Source organism: Pieris napi, chromosome 10 (assembly GCF_905475465.1).
Source record: "Pieris napi chromosome 10, ilPieNapi1.2, whole genome shotgun sequence".
NCBI classification, from domain to species: domain Eukaryota; kingdom Metazoa; phylum Arthropoda; class Insecta; order Lepidoptera; family Pieridae; genus Pieris; species Pieris napi.
The window spans coordinates 9,364,427-9,385,205 of record NC_062243.1 but is presented as its reverse complement, the minus strand read 5'-3'; the positions used below and the strand labels follow the sequence as shown (position 1 = coordinate 9,385,205).

Below are 20,779 nucleotides of genomic sequence, written 5' to 3'. Positions count from 1 at the left end.
TGTTCAGACTCCGTGAGTGACCACATTTGTGTTTTTTCTTTGTGCGCAATTGAGCAGGTACAGTGAATATCGTGAGGAAATAATTATGGATCTTTACTTTCTAAATAATATGGTTGTGACTTAACTGATCTAGACTAGATTACAGCTATTCTGTGGGACATAGTGCATGTTTGTAAAAAAAAGTGTTATATACAAATTACAAAGTCAAGACAGGTTTGTAACTGCGTTATTATTGATTTTTAACTTGCACTGTAAGTCGCTCAATATTACATTAACTATTGTTTAAAACTCCCATAAACCCAGCCTTCATAACAAGAAAACCATTTTTTATGCAACTTATTATCTGAGCTGTTGAGTTCGGGAATTGATTTATCGAAATTCATACTTACATTGTCGTTCCTATCGCTATATTGTTAATAAATGTTGTGGTGTCCCATGAAGATTTGACTATAAAATAATCATGGTTTTGAAATAAAATAAATATATAAATTTGCCACGGATTTGCATTTAAATCGACTTAAACTTTTAAATTCCTGTATTAGGTAATAATCGGTGAAGCAATTTTTTTTGTTGGAATTTATCAATTGAAATACACAAAAATGTGTCTATAAGATATTAGATTAGTTAGTCCTAACTAATGTGGGTATATAATATAACTTCTTCAAATAAATTAACTTACAAACTCCATACAATTATTTACCGTTAAGAGCATGAAAAAAATTCATAGCTAATATTGAATGTAGCATAATCTATATATTTTTTGATGGGTTTAAAATACAAATTTAATTACTGGTCGGATCCCACAGCGCTATTGTCTGAGCGGAGAGCTCTCGAACGAGCACAAGATTAAATTTGCGTCTCGATCTCACGGACTCGAGTGTTTGAAGAAAGATTAATTTGAAAAATTGGGCGCCGCGCAGTTGAGCAGTTGAGCTCTCGCGAGCGGATTACTACCGCTTACGTATGTACTATAGAATTAGTAGAGTTCCTTATTTTAGTTATCCTTTTATCTTATCATTAAGGAGTAAACGTAGTAGCTTAACGGCTTCAATGAATTAGTATCTAATACTTAATACTAACAGATACATAATATATTGCAAAATACCTTTAAATTCATTAAAAAAAACTCATAGTTTGCATTGTTTAGCTGCCTATAAGAGAAGGGTGTAGGGCGGGCGGCAGCTGGGCGGACGGCGCGTGTAATTGGCCGCCTCACCCGGTAAACTGTTTAGCTTGTTACCGCGAGCTATGAACTCCGATAATACCTATTGTGTGCTCAAACTTTTATAATACTCGTATTATGACTTAGTTACAACCACTTACTTATAAATTGAATTGAAACGGGGTAAAAATTCTTTTATTTCGACATAATAAATTTATTGAGATTAAATATAATCTGCTCTATTGGCTCTGTGTTCATGCATTTGGAGTATTTAATGTAAATAATTATTTAAACCACAGCTTTTTGTAACACACAAACTAGATGAATATAGTAATTCGTTATTTATAAAGTTGAGCTTATTCACAAAACCTCACTCGATAGGAAGTTAAACAAACAGAATAGAGCTTTAATTTATATTATAAAAAGGAGGATATTCTATTGGTACGTACTTTTAAAAAAGTATTTTTTTTTGCTATAGCTACAATAAGAGGCTGGTAAAATAATTTTAAAATTTACTTTGCGAAGGGCTTGTACGCTCACAGTTAATGAGTCGATGTGATTGTTTGTGGCTCGTGATTACTCTGGTGTCAGACACAGCCGCTCGGTGGAGACCACTTTGCTATCCTCATATTTAATTCCTCACATTTCTAGTAACAATAAAACGGAAATGAAAGAAAATATTGTCTCTTTTAGAATAAGCTTGACGCGGTATCATATTATGGTATAAATTATTGTTAAGTGAACATCTGCGGCTACAATGTCTGCGACAACGTCACACTCTGAAATGCGTTAACATTCTTTTTCCGACCTATAAAGATATATATATATAACTTCTTTAGGCACTGGAGCCTTTGGGACGGCCATTGGTTGGTTAGATTGGTCGAAGACCAGGTTTATACAAATATACATATACTTGTGGAGAATGGAAAGACATATCTATATATAATATAATGCAATATCAAGAAATCATAAAAAAATTATAATTAATAGGTTATCACAGAATTCCTCAGATCGTTTCAGAGAGTTACCAAAGTAATCATCAATTTTAAACATTTACTGTAAATTGCACTAGAACGTTAACAAATATCTTGTGATGATTTATAAAATCAAAATATTAAATGAATAAAAGCAACTTTTGCTAATTAAATACAAATCTTGATTTTAGAATCGCATTGTACGCCCCACGGTCTGAGCACAGTCAGCGTCATGCAGTTGACACTTATTGTTTCGTTAAAAGCTCATTAAAACCAGCTCAATGTAATCGCATAATATTTATATTTTAAACTGCTGGTTGAACTGCGGGTTCTAAACGATTGTAATCAAGAAATAAATCCAATATCGCATTTTGTACATAATTATAATAATCGAATTTTTTAAAACTTTTCTTCACATCTATATATATAAAAGAAAGTCGTGTTTGTTACAACACTTATAACTCGAGATCGGCTGGACCGATGTTAGTTATGTCTTTTTTGATGGATTTTTCTCCACTCCGAATAGCAGAATAAATAATAAAATATCGGATAAGTTATCGAATAACAATAAATAAATAAATTAATTTTACGAATGCACACGGCATGTGGTGACATTTGTTGACAAAACTACGCATCATTTTTACGTCGAATTCGTGTCAGTTCAAGAAATTCCGAACTTGAGGTAAATGAGGAGATGCATAACCATTAAACAGGCTTTGATCTTGATCGAAAACATGTGTTACCTCATCAAAAAATGTTGTAAAGCAGAAAGTGCTTTAACATGCAGTAGGTATCGCAATATTGGCGATAGAGAGAAGAGGCCTAATGTGTAAAACTGCCATTCTTCTTTTGCAATGCCAAGCAATAAAACATTTCTCTATTTGCAAAAAAAGTTATCACCTTAATGAAATCCTAAAATAAGTTTAACTAAAGTAACAACGATATTATTATTAAGGCGAAACGAAGTTAGCCGGGTCAGCTAGTATTATATATTATTCATAAATTGTACTGTCAAATACACACACATAAGGCAACCCGTTCCATATTCACCGTGGATTTTCGTAACAATTCGACTTAAAGCAATAAACTTAACCTAATAACCTCCAAGAAAATAGCGTATCAATTCTTAAAAGGCAGGCTACGCACTCGCGAGCCCTCTGGCAATGTGAATATCTATGGCCCGGCCCTCATCACTTAACACCAGGTGGACCTAAAAAAAATACACTTTTTACAAATAAGTTATAAATATGTCGATGAAATTGTACTTTAAAAATATTTATTTATATTATTAATTGATGTGGAAAAAAAATTGAGATAATTTCTCATGATTTCCGTCTGTATATAATGTAACTGTAATGCATTTTAGAAACCGGCTCATAAACGCATAAGTCATCGAAAAAAGTGAAAAGTCGAACAAAATTCATAAAAATTGATAAAGGAGAGTTTAAGCAAAAGTAATATCGTCCCGTGGGGTGGTGGGACAGTGGGGACGACATCCGCGGCGCAAACACACTAATATGTAGTGAAATAAGGTTAATCTGAGACTCATAAGACTCGCCCGCCACTGAATAAACTAATAAATGTAACCGCTCCCGGCTTCAGGGCTGCGAAAGTATGATTTAACTAAATATATATTTTACTAAGCGTTGACTGATACAAAGCAACATATTTAATATTACAATATTTTTTAAACTAATGAAAGACTAAAAAAAACTAAAGGAAATATTGATTTGTAGTTCTTTTAACATTAGAATGCAAAATTTTCCCTGAGTCATATTTATTTAAAATTGGGACTTAAATATGGCCTTATTTATAAAATGAGTTGGACAAAACAAATAATGTTTTCCATTAACAGAAATTGTGTTACAACCTATATATGACTTAGTACCTAAAACAGAAGATTAATTATTGTTAAGGTTTTATATATTTTTAATGTGTCACTTTGTTAATAAATCTTTAGATATATTAAAAAATATAAGTAAGAAATTAAACTAATAGTAACTTTTGAATGAATGGAGAAAACAATGAAATATTCAGAAATATAATTAATATATTTAGAAATCATAAGATAAATTTAACTTGGATTTAAAGGGCTATCACAGAAATCCTCAGATGCAAGAGTTCCCAAAATAACTCGGAATTTACGTTTAGTTAGTTGATATAAATTACCTTATAGAAAGTCAAACTTAATACATAGAAAACCTTACGTGTTATTTATATTTTAATACCATTGACTAACTTTAAACAGTAGACAACCCTAAAAGTAAGCGAGCCAAGCGAAAGTCGCACGCTCCGCGCTCCGCCAGATGAAATTATCCTTGTAACAGCGGCTTATGAGCGGAATCAATACACGATCATCGCAATAAAAGCTTCAGATGTTTGCCCGATGCCCCCCTCCCCGGGTGACACCCCCGCCCCAAGCCGCCCCCCGGCGACGGCAATTTGGCCGATATTAAGTTTATACAGCGATTTGTACCCTTCTTTACACCGGAGTTAATATGCGATGCTCATTGACGAACCGAAACGCTGATATTTTATGTCATCCAGTATTATAAGGTTACGGGACGCCCAAAAAAGGCAGACGTGGCCCATGGCCAGTCATTTTAGTGGGTGCGTTGCCGGCCGTTAAGGAAGCAGTATGCTCCTTTTAGATAGAAAGAAAGTATGGAACATACATCTCTCACATCTCAACATGTCATGGTGAAACTCGTATTTTCGGAGTCTTCCATCTAAAGATAATTGTTTCGCTATTCGCTACTAAGACCGTTTGGGTAAAACGTTTTTAATTTAATAATTAACCGTAGACACCATTCATAATATTATTACTATATTGGAGTGGTCATAATCAAGCATATATTATATGCATATATCCAGTGTGTCATTTATTAAGACGTTTAAATTATTAAGTGTGTGAGGAGCCTTATTATATGTTTAGTGAACATCAACATGTGACATGAGGTCGTCACATTAAATAAAAAAATTAAAACATGTTACGAAAAAGTTATTAAATTTGTTTTATTAATTTACAGTACATAATTACCCTCGTCCTTTCTTGCTAAATCAAAGAAATAGTAGAACATCTGACACCCTTCCGTGTTGCCTAGAAAGTATGTTGTTTTCAAGGAGCGGCTAAATAGACAATAGACATCCTGTATAGGCGGGCTCTTTATAGGCATCCATGGCCCATCTTACTTATATCAGGTGGGATTGCGGGCAGACGTCAGTCAAACAGTTACCAGTGGCGCTACAACCCGGTCTGGGTAGATTTATGTATCAGTTTCATGACCATTTGTCAATCTAACAATCTAATAGGAAAGTAGGTGATGCGTCTCCTGTGCCTGACACACGTCATCGACTTTTTGGGTCTAAGGCAAGCTGGTACCCACAAGATTTTTCCTTCACCGTTCGAGCGAATGTTAAATGCACTCATATGCAGAAAGTCCATTGGTGCCCAGTTGGCATCGAACCTACGACCTCAGGAATGAGAGGCGCACGCTGAAGCCTCTAGGTCAACACTGCTCAAACTATAACTGTCAAAAAACTAAACTACTTAAACTAAATAAAGCAGTAATTATAACAATTATAAGTAAGAAAAGAAAATTTAACGAGTTGAGTGATCAGCTAATTCGCGAATGTCATTCTCTGAACTCACCCCTCACTAGGCAATGCATAACATTTATTGAACGAGTAATTTCACACGCGGGTCACTCACTCAGCCGCTAATAATTGACACACGTGAGAACTATTCCTGTTTATTTCAATATTATGTCAATAAGTTCATTCATTTAATTGGTATACAATAAATTCGCTAATTTTTGCATCCTTTGTTCTTAAATTATTTAACAATCAGTCGTCGGTCGATTTATACTAATTGAAATTAATTGGTTGAGAATGTTTAAATATCAAATAAATAGTTTTACTAAAGCAAATTTTACATCACAGATCATCATAAAATTGTCTTTTACGGAATATATAAGACGTATATATAAGTTAAAACAGTGTTTTAGAATTGATTTAGTTTTAAATTAATACTAACAGTAATAGTTGGTAAATGTTACTTTCGTTTTTGTAGTTAAAAAGCTATCTTAAAAATATGTTTTATTATTAAAATTAACTTATTCATTTCAAAAATGGAAGAGCAGAAGAGAAGTATGAAAGCAAAGAGAGTGAAAGGAGAAGGTGAAAATTATGCCAGTGTTAAGGCTATGAATACTATGATTAATCGTGTACGATAAGGAAACGATAATAATATATGTCGAAAATTCAAAACAAGGTTTCTACCAGTGTCGTAGAGCAAACTCCTTTGTTTCGCTAATATTTTCTAGCATCCAAGCAAATATTACTTATAAAGAATTTTCAAAATTTTATAAGCAATGTTGACTAAAAAGACAGGTAAAAAAATACAGCCTCAGAGGTTAAATATCAATGAATATAATAAAATATTATATGTTTTTAACCCGTACGACGGGGTATTTCACTATTATACCTTATCTGTTATGATAACATTATCAGCAGCTGTGGACTCCCAACGGATAATTTAATCACATCAAGTTATTAAATACACATGAATACAATAAACTTGCGATATAGAGCTTGATTATCTTTATATAAATACTATAAGATACTTAATACTGTGAATTGGTATGCCAAACATATCAAAATCAATTTTAATTATATTTCGTATTATTATTGTTTATTCTTCTTTTAACGTCGACATTCTGCTTCTCTGTCAATGCTTCGTGTGTATATAATCTGTTAATAAACAAAGATGGAGAAAAATCTTATTGATTTGCTATAAAATCTTTAAATAAATCGATATAAAAAATTATACGTTGAAACCTCCTAACTAGTCTAGCCATAAATACTGTTACATAAAAACTTATCTTTTTTTATTTTTTTTAATTCTTTTGAATTTGGAACACGTACATTATTTTTAAAAACTTCTTTCGATGTTGCATCTTATACACATTTTTGCGTCCTCATTCCATATTACGTACAATATGGAATGAGGTGATAAAGAAAATAGGATTGCAGTGATCGCTTTGCACAAAGTGGGTAAGGATCCGTCGGTTATATTCCAGAGTCTGGAATCCAGACACTTCAAAAGCTTGGTATCAGCCGTATGTTCGTAAATCGTACTATCAACAACAACACTTCGTCTGTGGAAGACCAGAAAAGATCGGGGCGGCCGCGGGCTGTAGAACTACAATGATGTTAAAGGCAGAATTCATCGAAAACCCTTTCGGAAGCAAAAATCTTATCGCGAGAAATGCTCTGCTCTATTGTTAGGACTCGACAACCTGCATCAGTAATGGTTTGGTGAGGCGTGTCTTATCAAGGAGTCACAAAACTACATATGTGAAAAAGGAGTGAAAACTTCAGCCAAAGTGTATCAAGATAGTCTTGAATATACCGTGGACTTTCCAGCAGGATTCTGCACCTGGTCACAAGGCAAGAATTACCCAAGCCTGGCTTGAAAGCAACCATGTTACGTGGTTCTTTAAAGAAATAAAGACGCCCATTATAAACCTGGGAAGATGAAAACAAAGCGGGAAAACATTGGAAAATAGTAGCGAAGATGAGAGACAAATGGAAGAACTTGGAGGAGGCCTTCCCTCCGTCGGAGGTCGTGTACTAATATGAAATACAATAATAACATAAATTTAATGCAATCCTTATTATAGCACTTGAATATAGGCAATTTTTATTTAATTTTATTTATTATATTTTTCTTTATTATATAGCAATTACATTATGATTTGATAGAGTGTTTATTGATTATATATCAAGCTTTAAGCGATTATAATAGTAATGAAGTCTGAATATCGAGTTATCTGATAATGCGCAGGTAATATCACCGGTCATCGGTCATGTAGGTACGATATGCTTGTTGTCCGTGCGACGGGACCACCTGACAATATTAATGAAATCAATCTTGCAAATACCTATTTGGTACTTTACTGATAACACTTTTAATGTTACCATTTTTTTTGCATGTAAGATCAAGATTGATACGGGCAGGGTTACAGAATATATGTAATAATAATAAGCGATATTATAAAAATATAAACTTGCGACATAAAGCTAAGATAAGATATCATCGATATATACAATACAGTAATCGTCTATTTATACAGTATATATATACTACAACCAATTTAAGTGATATGCCTAGCATAATAAGCAATCTTAATAATTCCTAATTTTTCACAATAAAACCAGTATTTTTTGTTCATTACCATTTTCAGTCTAAATTAGGACTTATTTTTCACTTTTTAGTTTGATGTGCTTTAAAAGCGTGTTTTATAGTTTTTTTAAGCCATATTTATTTTCCACTTTTTAGTCCTAGCAGCAATACGTGTTGTCTCAATTTAATCGTATTGCTTTGTGGACTTAAAAAAAATTTCATTGTTTTTTCGAGATAAACCTATGAAATTATTATATTATCGCTGATTCTTTTTAAGTGTACAAAGTTTGAATTAAATCTGTCCGTTTAAAGTGGGTCAAAATCGAGTCCGAAGGAGTCGGTTACATACAAACATACAGGTGAAGCTAATATAAAGCGTGTAAAAAAAGCATTGTTAAATGCCTATCTGTTACCTAAACCGCATGTTAAGCAAAAATACTAGTAAAATCAAAAATTTTAAGTGTAATATTTAAATTTTCTAATGTTCTCTACCATTTTTCTTTACCATAATTGTCATGTATAGAATAGATAGCGTAACATATAGTGTACAGCGTACATACATCATATATCATATGGTGAACTTTAATAAATAAATAAATAAGTAATTTTAATTTAATCGTTTTATTATTATTTATATTTATAAAACTTTAGCGTAGTCACCTTCCAGGCTTATACAATTTGCTTATCATTTGTTAAAGCTAATATTTCTCCCTACCCTAATTAATCTTTAGCCCTAAAAATCGTGTATCGCAGTGATAAATGCGTCATCAAATCCGAACGACCGGCCGATATCACCAAATTTATGGCCCTGCTTTAATAGTGGAAATATGCAAAAAAGGTATGTTTAAAGTAATATATATGTAATTAGTTATTTGCATTTGCCATACAATTACGTAAATTATATTTTTTTATCAATCTTAAAATGGGTATTTAACGCTGTCCGAAAACCATTTCGTTTTTTACTAACAAACATATCTTAGAATCTACATTTGATTTCATTACAAAAGGACTTTTAAACCACACTATTATGGATTATCCTTCGCCCACCCAGGTACCGAAAACCTTTACAAATAATTAATTTGACCCTTCTTACTTAAGATTTAATGCTTTGAGGTGGAGGATACACGCTTGAAGGATACTCTATAGTGTAAATATTTGTGTTAATTAGTGAAATTCAGTGGCAACTTGTTCAGCCCGGCTTTGCAGATAATTTATCGCAATATCGATCTTATGTAAGGATAATAAGGCATATTATTCATTGATGAATAATAGCATAATTTATATCAATCATTGTTGAAAGCCGAATTCTTTATTTAAAATTTTACCGGTCTAGTTTCGCGCGCTTTTAGAGTTTGTTGGTTTGTGTAATAAAGAAATAATAGAATCATCCGGAAATGTGTACAATGTGTATAAATAAATAGTACGTTGTAAAGAGTTGTAATTACTTGTGAGAGCTTGTGAACGGATGTAATATTGATTCGAAATATCGCGCATCGCTAACCAATACAAAGTTTACACAATAATATTTTTTGTATTATTCATTCATAGAACTCCTTTGTTGAGGTAATCTTATATTAGTACTTAAAGGGTTGTCTGTTGTTTCACATTTGGGAATTTTAGTAGGTACTATACGTATTAGGTAAATTTATTACAAAAAGCTAAATTAAGAGTCCCGATATCATGGACCAGTGTCCACCGGATATTCCTCACTCCACGTCATAATTTATTAGGGGTTAGTAGGTATATCCGTATCTAAAACTTTTTGAGGTTTCTGAAAGGTTTGCTAGGACCAGTAAGTCATATTATGCTATAAAATAATTGTTATCTTTTTATATAGAGTAATATAACGGTCTTAAGTTACGAATCAAGAAATAAGAACCTTAAATGCAGTTATAGTATCTTTAAAAACTTTGTATGATTTTTCATAAAAATCTATTAAATTGTACATGAGAGTACATATTAATGAGAGAGATGAAAAAGATACACGTGTATATTAAATTTCTGGGTTAGGAATGAGGGACTTTCCTTCCTTGGAAATACGAACTAGTTTTCAAAACGATATTTATTGAATTCCTTCAGTAAAATTCTCCATCCGAGAGTTTCATAGCATAAATATGAAGCGCTCTGAATTCGCAGAATTGATCCGTACACCAACCACCGTGGCCGTCAGTACATCGGCAGGAATCGCACTCATCCATATACTTCTCTCCTGGGATGCATTTGAAAAACGGGTTCTTAATCACTGTAACAATTAACAAACGAAAAATGTTTTATAATAGTAGTTTATGCAACTGTCATATAATAGATGGTATTAAAATATGAGTGTAGTTTTTTTGAACGGTTTTTTATACACTACTTTATTTAATCTCATGGCTATAGGTACATTAAATAAAATGCAATATGAAAGAAACAAAAGTCTGTTATTTGTCTATTGGCTCGGAACCAGCGCGCTCACCACAGATAATGTGTACTTAAATTGAATTGAAACCTCCTTGGTCGGGACACATTGTACTTTAATAATTAAAAAATTGTTTTAAAGCATTGTTTTGTTAGGAGAATAATGCTTTAATTTAATTTTCTTAAGTATGTTAATAAAATATGCTAATAAAAGTTCTGTTTTTCATTTCATAATTAGAATATTACTGAATGAGATGATATAAAATAACTAATATACATATCTCACCTGTGCATCGCAGACATGGAGTACTTCTCTCGCACAGGGCAGTGACAGTGGGCTCGCAGTAAACACACGAGGGCATAGCACGACACGCGCCCGAGTCTTGACTCTCACACAACAAACAGTTGCGATTCTCGGGCACGAGGGACTGAGATGTCTCCTCTTCCCAGTACTGGTGAGGCGGCTTTGGCTTCACGAATTGGGATACTACGTAACTGTTAATAAAATTTTGTCGCATTTAGACATGTTAGATGCTGTATGAACTAAGATTATACAAAGCAAGAGTCGCCAGTACTCTTTTTTAGCATTTTTCCCTATTAGCCATTTAATTATTTGGTACTTTAGTTATATGTAGAGACAGTAATATTTCTCTATAAATTAAACATCTCTGTCCCAGGAACCGTATATATAGATTGGTGTCTCGTTATCGATGGCAAGCAATTAAACTATATAATATGTTCTATTTATGATATGATTAGAACATTTAAAAACCAATTTGTAATAGTGAATATTTTTTGTAACTTCCTCAACGAATACCTAGGATGTGTACATTGGATACTTAGTCCCAATACTGCAATATGATAATACTCACGCTTGCGAGCCAGGCCTGTAAATAGGTGGAGAATGCTCTTCTCCTGCTCCCACTGAGCTCAATGATCCCGCTAAGGGAGGTCCATGACGGGGCTCTGTAGAAAATTTAATTATTTATTATTTATATGAAAAAATATCATTAATAGAAAGTCCATTAGGATACGATATTTAAAATTTAAAAAATTAATAAAAACATATTACGTCGCGTTTTACTGTCTGCGTTTACATACACACAGAAAATGGAGTTTGACGTTTTTGAATGTTTGATCTAGAATGAGTTGTACATAAATTACCAGCATCGTAGCCGAGTGAGAATCCGCAAAGAGAGTAGAAAGCAAGAATAAAGAACATTGCCGTGAAATGGCCGTAACGTATTAATACTGTACCTACAAGGGCCAATTAAAACAGTATTGGCTTGGGCAACCTATACAGGCTGATTTTTGGTGAATTTATCACGGTGTTATTAAAGCGTTCTATATTTAAAAAGATTTGTGAAACAATGACATTATAGAATTTATTATACATAAGAGAAGTGTTTGTATATTTAATGACAACATATAGGGTATAGGAAAATTATTTAGAAATAATAATTCATGTGTTATAATTTGCATGTAGTCAATTTTTTTAATTTTTTTCAATAAATATTTTTAATCAGGGTAGTATTATATATGTATCACTATAACTTTCTTTCTTACTAAAGATGTTTATATACTTTAGAGTCATATAAAAAATATACACATAAATAATTAATTGATACCTGACGTTTGCATATTCTATGGGCTTTATACTTTCGATTGGTATAGAATATATCTAATAATCATACCGGTGAAATGTTAAAAAAAAACATTTTTTTTTTAATTTTAATTAAAATACTCTGGACTGAAATTTGCTAGGCAACCCATATGGATTATATTAATTGACATATTAAATTAAATATAAAATACGTTTCATTAAATAAGCATCTCGGTGAAGGTCGTTGTATATCGGGATCTTAGACCATTAACACTGAAACGAAACACGATTCAGTTGGTGATCTCTCAGTTATGTCATACTAAAATGTTTTTAAAAACGTTATAAAAGTAACAACTTGTAGAGTTGTGTGAGCAATTTCGATAATTGCCTAGGTCTCGTTAACTTGGCGGATAACTGCTGATATAAACCGGCCGGGTTTACGGATACCTGCCCAACATTTTATGTAGATTTTTATGAAACGGATTGGTTTTGTTATTTTCTAAAAAAACATTCTGCATTATTAAAACCAATTACGATTAATTAGATTAAGTTTTTGATACCCATCCAAATAAAACATATTTAACAGATATTAAACGGATGTTTAAAAACGTTAGATTTTATTAGATTATTTTCGTAACTAGACGTTGCAAGAGCAACTAGTGGCTTCAGCGTGCGACTCTCATACCTGAGGTCGTAGGTTCGTACCCCGGCTGGGCACCAATGGACTTTCTTTCTATGTGCGCCTTTAACATTTGCTCGAACGGTGAAGGAAAACATCGTGAGGAAACCGACATGTCTTAGACCCAAAACGTTGACGGCGTATGTCAGGCACTCGAGGCTGATCACCTACTTGCATATTAGATTTAAAAATGATCATAAAACAGATTCAGAAATCTGAGGACAAGACCTAAAGAGGTTATAGCGCCACTGATTTTTTTTTTTTTAGACGTTGCAAGTGCTTTCCAGAAATCACGGTTAGCGCAAATGTTAAGTTAATCAAATATTTACGATGTACGGTGTAATCATTTTATGAAGCATTTAAAATCACATCGGAGCATTTTAATTGCTTCATAAAAACATTTCACTAATGTAATTTAATATGAGAAAACTTTTGCTCATTTCTTAATTTAATAACCAAAAACCTTAGCTTTCTGTATCCGTTTTGTGATCATTTTTCTTAATAGTAGGTGATCAGCCTTCTGTGCCTGACGCATGCCGGTTTCCCCACGATGTTTACGTACGATAGAGTGCTGAATGGGCATGTGCCTATGTCTATGTAGACAGAAGGTTCATTGGTGCCTGCCCAGCCGGGGATTGAAACAATGACTTTACAGATGAGAGTTGCTGGCTGAAACCAGTAGGCCACTGCTGCAAGCCAATTTATTTATCGATAGTTATACCACGATTTTAATAATTATTATTTTAAATACTACTAGAGGAATTCGAAGCTCAGCGAAAAATTTATTTTTGTTATATTGATTTTCCCAAAGATCATTTTAACGGACCTTCACACACTTAATAATCGCGAATGAGGCTCACCGATCATTTGCGTGAATTGTAACAAAAAACTGAATAGACTTTTCCCTGTTCTGTAAATTCCTTTACAAGACGTCTTTTCGCCACATCACAATACGACATTATACGAATTCGTATGAATTAGAGCGAGTTCTCAGGAACAGTATCAAAGGTAAATCAGGCAAAATGAGGTATCGTGTTTGAAACCGCACGTGAAATTGATCTCTTAATAATATACTCTTTTGAATAAGTTACAAATTGTCGTGTTTGTGAGCGACTTTATACAATTGTAAATAGTATCAATTTCGTTAAGCTTGTAAAAAAATTAGCTGGTTAAAAATATATCTTAAGTGCTTGAATTAAGGTTCCAAATTAATTTCATTATTTTGAAAGCGATATATGTGTCAATTTGTTAGCGGAAATGCGTGCGGCGAGCGACACAATGAACACACGGTTTCCGAGTTTGCCTTTGAAAGCCTTAGGATTAGGTTTCTCGCTCACACATAGATATGATAGAGATAGCTAAGATTTAAATCTAGAATTTTTTAAATGTACTATGATTTACTTTTGATATTAGAACGTCAATAGAATACAACAAGATTTAATACTTTTGTTTTTAATAAGTAGATATTTTTTTGTATTTCTGGCCATGATTTGTTTGTTCTTCTAACGCTAACGTCCGTAGTTATTGATTTCAATATAATGTTTTATTATAGCTATAGTCGGCATACATTTTCAAACCAATTGTTATTTGCAGTCTTAACGTAGTGGTGAAGAGAGGTACGAGATCACATGACCACTTCATCATCATGAAAATGTGATTTTAAGCTCCGACTGGCTGGCGAAGAAAAATATGACTTATACCCAAACATCCTCGTGCCTGCCTATTGTTGTAGTGTGCTTTACAAATCAAATATTATAGCATTTATTGTGCACTGTACTAATTCATAGCAAGCCGGCGGGTCCCGCTGTGCGCCGCCCAATATGAACCAATATTAATATAAATATGGCGCATTGTTGAACCGCCTAATACCCCTGTTTACACAACACTTTTTATTGCTAATATCTTTGTGGAGAGCAAGGGGTGAAATGTATTTATTCTCATTAAAACCTTATAATGACACATAATTACAGGGATTTGAAATGTTTGCGGTTGTTATATGAAACGATTTTTAAACTGAACCACTAGGTAGGGTTGTAGGGTCATTTTTTATTGATGGGGATAAGGGACTTTAAGGCTATAAATCACATAATTAATGATTTCTAGAGGCCTAAGTAACTACCGTACGTAATTGGAATTATTATACGCTCAGCGTTTATAAAGCGAGGAAATACTGCAATTAAAGATTCTACCACAGGGACAAAAAAGTATTTTAAAAGCATTTTTTTAAAACATCTTAGTTAAAATCGGCTTATATATATTGTTTATATAAAGATGATTACTTATTTACAAATGTAAAAAAGTTGGACGTATAAAGTGATGAAATGAAATCCTAAGCGGTAAACGGCTTATAGGTAGACCAAAAGAACGCTGGTCAGATGATATCATTGCTGTAGCAACCAAGTACCTAATGGATGGAGGTACCAAATACAAAGCTGAAAGTCATAAGCTGAAGGATACTATACCCAAAGGCCAATTCTTAATTCAATTTATATATTATGTTTATTTTATGTAGTAATCGTCTGTTTTTATAAGGTTGAAACTACAACTACAATAACGGTTTAATATGTATTAATAATAATGTGCTTCTTGCTTTCCTCTTAATTCTTAAATAACATTGTCCTGAAAGACTTCATTTAATGCAAGTAAATTTTGAAGTCTAAGTCTTTCTGAGTCTGATGGGTCTCGTATAAATTATTTTGGTACATTACACTTCCAGAATTGACATTTAATATATAATTTTTTGCACAGTTATTTTAGTTTTAATTCAAGATTTACGTAATCTAGCAAATAATTTACTAGGAAATTTCATTACGTAGTGCTGTACCATTTTGTCCATCTTATTAAGTTTATTTATATATTTTACGAACACTTTAAACTGGCACGCTGTGTAAGTATGTCATCGAGTGACATATTTTGTGAAGCAAAAAATGTATACAAACCGACACAATTACTACAAAAGGTGTTTAGTGGCTCACCCGCTGACACACTATGAAATACATACATAAAAAATCTTAAGAATCTTACAAAAAGAGCAATAATAAGGTTTTTATTACATTTGATTTGACATTGAATTACTATAACCACATCTGCAGCCCCAAATACATAAATAAAATGACATTTTACTTGACAGTTGAGCGGCTAAGTGACATAAATATATTGCCATGGCTGAAAATGGAAGAGTTCTATAATGTGTCGGACATAAAAGGCATCTTACCATAATAAAATCATCAAACTAAAATAAAATAAATCGAAATTGGTTGGATTATTTCCGAGTGTTGACTACTTGACTGTTGTAATAATATAACATTTTAATAAGAAAAATCGTGATTACATATTAAAAATTATATAGTAAAGTTTTACACATCTAATGTACTTTAGTTATTTCAAATGCTTCGTGCAATTCCGCACCAGTTTATAGGTCCGCCCTCCCCGTTTAGAACATTTTATCAATATTTACTAAAATAGAAAGTGAATCAGTATAACTTTTTTCGGTCTGGACCTCGGATTTCTGTATCTGTTTTATGATCATTTGTCAATCTAATAGGCAAGTAGGTGATCAGCCTCCTGTGCCTGACACACGCCGTCGACATTTTTTTAGGTCTAAGGAAAGCCGGTTTCACCGTTCGAGGGATAGAAAGAAAGCACAGTTGTGCACAGCCGGGGATTGAACATACGAAACCACTAGGCCAACACTGCTTATCAATATTTTCTATCTATTAACAAATATATAATATACTAAGCAATCTAAAAATAGTATAGATCACCTAATTTGGTAATAAAATAAAATAATACAAGTCCCGAAGGAAATAGGTACAATGTCCTCCGAATTTTTTCACCTTTGCAACCACTCACATTATGATAGATAATAATAGCGTAACACTATTCTTTTGATTACATTTTGAGGAAAATTTCTTCACTTGCCATAATCTAACCATTCTAAATTTAATATGTGTACAAATTTAATAATAACATTTAAATGAAAAGTATTTGAATTACTGAAAACTACGATTAAAAAACAATATATGTAGCGTGTAGCAGCGCGCTACTAAAGTGTTGTGGGCTGAAACTGCGCGGGAGTCGATACGGGAAGAGGATCGTGTTCACTTAAAATTTAAACATTGGTTAAACCAATATATAAACTATAATTAAAATTGCTGACTAAACAATTATTTACTATTAAAATTAATAATGATTTTGTTTTGTTTTATTTATCTATTTTTATTTAGGTAACCAACAGTTTTTATAAAAATTACAAAACTAAATGTATGTAGTAACAAAGAAATGCCAAGGACGGCTAAAATGTAATACTTATAAATATTGGTGTGTGTGTGCGTACGTATGTGTTAATGTGTGTGTTTGGGTGTATGTGTGACTATTTACCTAGTAAATTTATTTGTATATAATTTTCGTAAAAGCACTTTATTTTTAAACGTGTAATTTAAGTTTAATGTATAAATATGAATAATTATTTTACCATAAATTAACCATGCAAGGAATATTATAGCAAACCTAGAAATTACTGAATGCAATTGGCAGACATTTTTGACAAAAACCGAAGATATTTTTTTTCATTTGTATGATGTTTATGTTATATATACACTATCTAGCCTCCATCTACATCTACCCTCTAAGGTCACTCGGGATATCCTAAAAGACTTTTAAAGACAAAATAAAATAAATTAATTTAGAAACATTTAAATTAAAGAATTAAAAGAATTAAATTTCATTAAGTTATTATTTACAAGTTATAATATAAATATGCCTAGCAAGTGTGTGTATTATAGTGTATTCTATTAATACAGAATATCTTGGTAAAATCATCAGTACTCCTCATTTGTGATAAAGTCGTAAATTCAAACAATAGTAATAAAACTAACTTACTATAAAAAATGTTGTTATAAATGGGTTGTTAATTTTTATTTGAATACATAATAAGCAATATAAAAAAAATATCACATGTTTTATTTAGTATATTTGTACAACAATTCATAACTATATATTGTGATAAAGAAATAAAGTTTCATGATCACGTGACATATACATCGCTGTTATCGTTTGAAAACACAAGTCATAAAATTGGCCAAACACGAAACTTCATTACATTTACGACCAGAAAATTTGTTAAATAATTAAGCGGTTTAGACTCGCTAAACATCTGTTAAGGGTGAGAGGGGCAATAGAGCAACCGGGCTTCAATACACGTGCATAGTTACGTCACTAGTAACCAAAATAGCTTGACCCTTCGCTCGCGTGTTCAGACGCGTTTTGGTGATGCGCGCTGTTTTACAGCGCTCTCTTAATTTGGATATCGGTACGGATATTGTACATTGGCGGTCACGGACGCTTCACCACCTTGGCTGAGAATTATGTTGTGGTGTTGATCGAGCTTGCTATCTACAGAAAATGTGAAATTGGATAGTTTTGGATCTTCTGATTGTATCATTGAAAATATATAAATGAAAGTATTCATAATTATTGTATTAAAATCATAAGGGCGTTAATGGAAATGGTAAATGGCGTAATTTATGACATACATTAAAATGCAAAAACTAAGTGTTAGTTTTCTATGTACATAATTACTTCTATGTCATTTTACGATAATAAGGAGATTATCTTGGAATTGTCTTGATTTTATTTATCAAGAAAAATCGCAACATTTTCACGCAATAATAATAATAAAGCCTTTTATTTCCAAAAATATATAATTTGATTGTAACATTTTTGGGAATATTACAAATAAATAATAATACAAGTTCTTAACTTTAGTTTTTAGAACCCCATAATAGGGCATAGGCCTCCTCCAACCCCTTCCGATGTTCCCTTGCTTGGGCTGGCCATGTGGTGCGGGCCTAAATGAAGGAATCTAATAAAACATTGAGGTTGATAATACTTAGCATATTATTGAAATATTTTAAAGGTTTGAATATCCGCTAACTCTCTGACTTGTTATTTTTATCATAATACTTGAACTAATTATGTAAATGCCAATGTTATAAATTTATTTTATGATTAATATTGTTCCTCTGACAAGCCAAATATCGATTTAGTTCTGATTAATAGTTTATTTCATATATAATACTAAACTGGGAGGAAGAAGTATATTCATATCATACAACGTCTATGCACTTCCTGACGTGACATCAATTACACCGAGTCACCGACGCGGGGGCGTCTACTATATAACGGTGTAAACGCGGACTTATTCACCACTAAAACTAATTTAACTCGAGCGAGACAGAAATACATCTCCCTGCAAAATATATACTCGACAGACAGAGACGGAGCGGCTGCATCGCGACACCATTTGTGGCGAAACTCACATCAACTCATCACTTTTACAGACTCACATAGTGATACAGTAAAATTTGGACTCTATACCAGAGTCATAACTGCTGTTTTACTTTGAAGGTATCTAAAGAGTTATTTCAAGATTGACACAGCGAACAAATTTCATTTCAACCGCTAAAAGTTTAAAGTGCAATTTAAATATTGTGGGCGGCGCAGGGAGGCTCTACATTCTGGAGGCTATAACTGCACCCGCGACATGCAGCTTTCTATCATAGAAAACTCTAAGGAAAAACGACATAGAGTCGCAATTCCTCGCTTGTTTACGTTAGCCAAATACAATTTGTAATAGCGCGGCAGGTGAGCGGCAAGCTGCAATAGACTTTGTACTCTACGTGGTAGTCTCTGGGTGTGTAATAGCGTGTCGAGTAGAGTGCGTAGATATTAATAGCTCGTTGCAGAATGTGAGGGATGTAACGACTTATTTGGTGAGAGCTGCGGCTCGCGCTCAAATGTTCGCTGATTATGGACTTATTGCTAATTAGAACTGGATTTGTTTATGGCAAATATAATACAATGTGTAATAGCTTTTAATGGTGTAAGCAGAATGGGTCAATCACATACTGGCGATAAGGTCGCCGGCATTTATCTTTATATATATGTATCTATATTATAAAATATATATGTTTATACAATATTATGTGTGTTATAAGTACATATATAAAAGTTTATTCGAACCACAGTCAAATTTCCACAGTAAATTATCGATTTTTTTTAATTCAATAAATCACGCAGGAAGTGTCGAAATCTACATAAGTATATACAATGTGAAATGCAAGGCCTATGGGATAATTCTATGTTAATGACGCGGCTAGATCAGCTGGTATGAGAACACTGTTTCTATTTTTGAAATCGCATATTTTATCTTTTGATAATGAATGCCAATTGCTCTACGAAGTATTCTTTTTGTAAAAAATATTTTTTGTAGGTACTCTAACGTGATACTAGTGAAGTTTATGTTTTGAGTTTAAATTCCCTTTTCATTTCGTGATTATGTGATTATAATCTACATCAATCAATCAACATAATTGGCAAAAATTATAATACTAGAGCGTGACTCGAAACTACAGAAATATCTACTTATATTCTTACAGTAACATAATACCAATACAATAGAAAACTTATTAATAAAAATCTAAACTAAGAACATAAAACTATATACAAACAAAACAGCAAAGTATAACACCTCAACCTTTTTATACCAATTAAAAAATAATGCAATCCTATCTTATTCAAATAAGATTCTAACAAGTTTACGTCAGGATTTTAATCTGTTACATAAAGAAGTTTATTGCAAAATATAAAAATATGAATCATACTATTATAAAGTCAATAAGTTCCCCTTTGAAGGTCATCGTACAAATAGGGTAGGGTAAAGGTTAAAAAGGGCAGATCGCCCGTGTATCTACGATTTTTCTTATCAATACGCACG

At 32.5% G+C, this 20,779-nt stretch overlaps 1 long non-coding RNA gene across 1 annotated transcript; it reads right to left on the bottom strand.

The window, feature by feature from the left end:
• Nucleotides 1-11,199: 11,199 nt before the first annotated feature.
• LOC125053165 lies at nt 11,200-17,054 on the bottom strand. The gene is made up of 3 exons (XR_007117538.1): nt 16,855-17,054; nt 11,593-11,686; nt 11,200-11,215 (listed from the first exon to the last, which is right to left on the bottom strand). It is a non-coding gene; the product is annotated as an uncharacterized LOC125053165 (long non-coding RNA).
• Between the last annotated feature and the right edge of the window lie 3,725 nt (nt 17,055-20,779).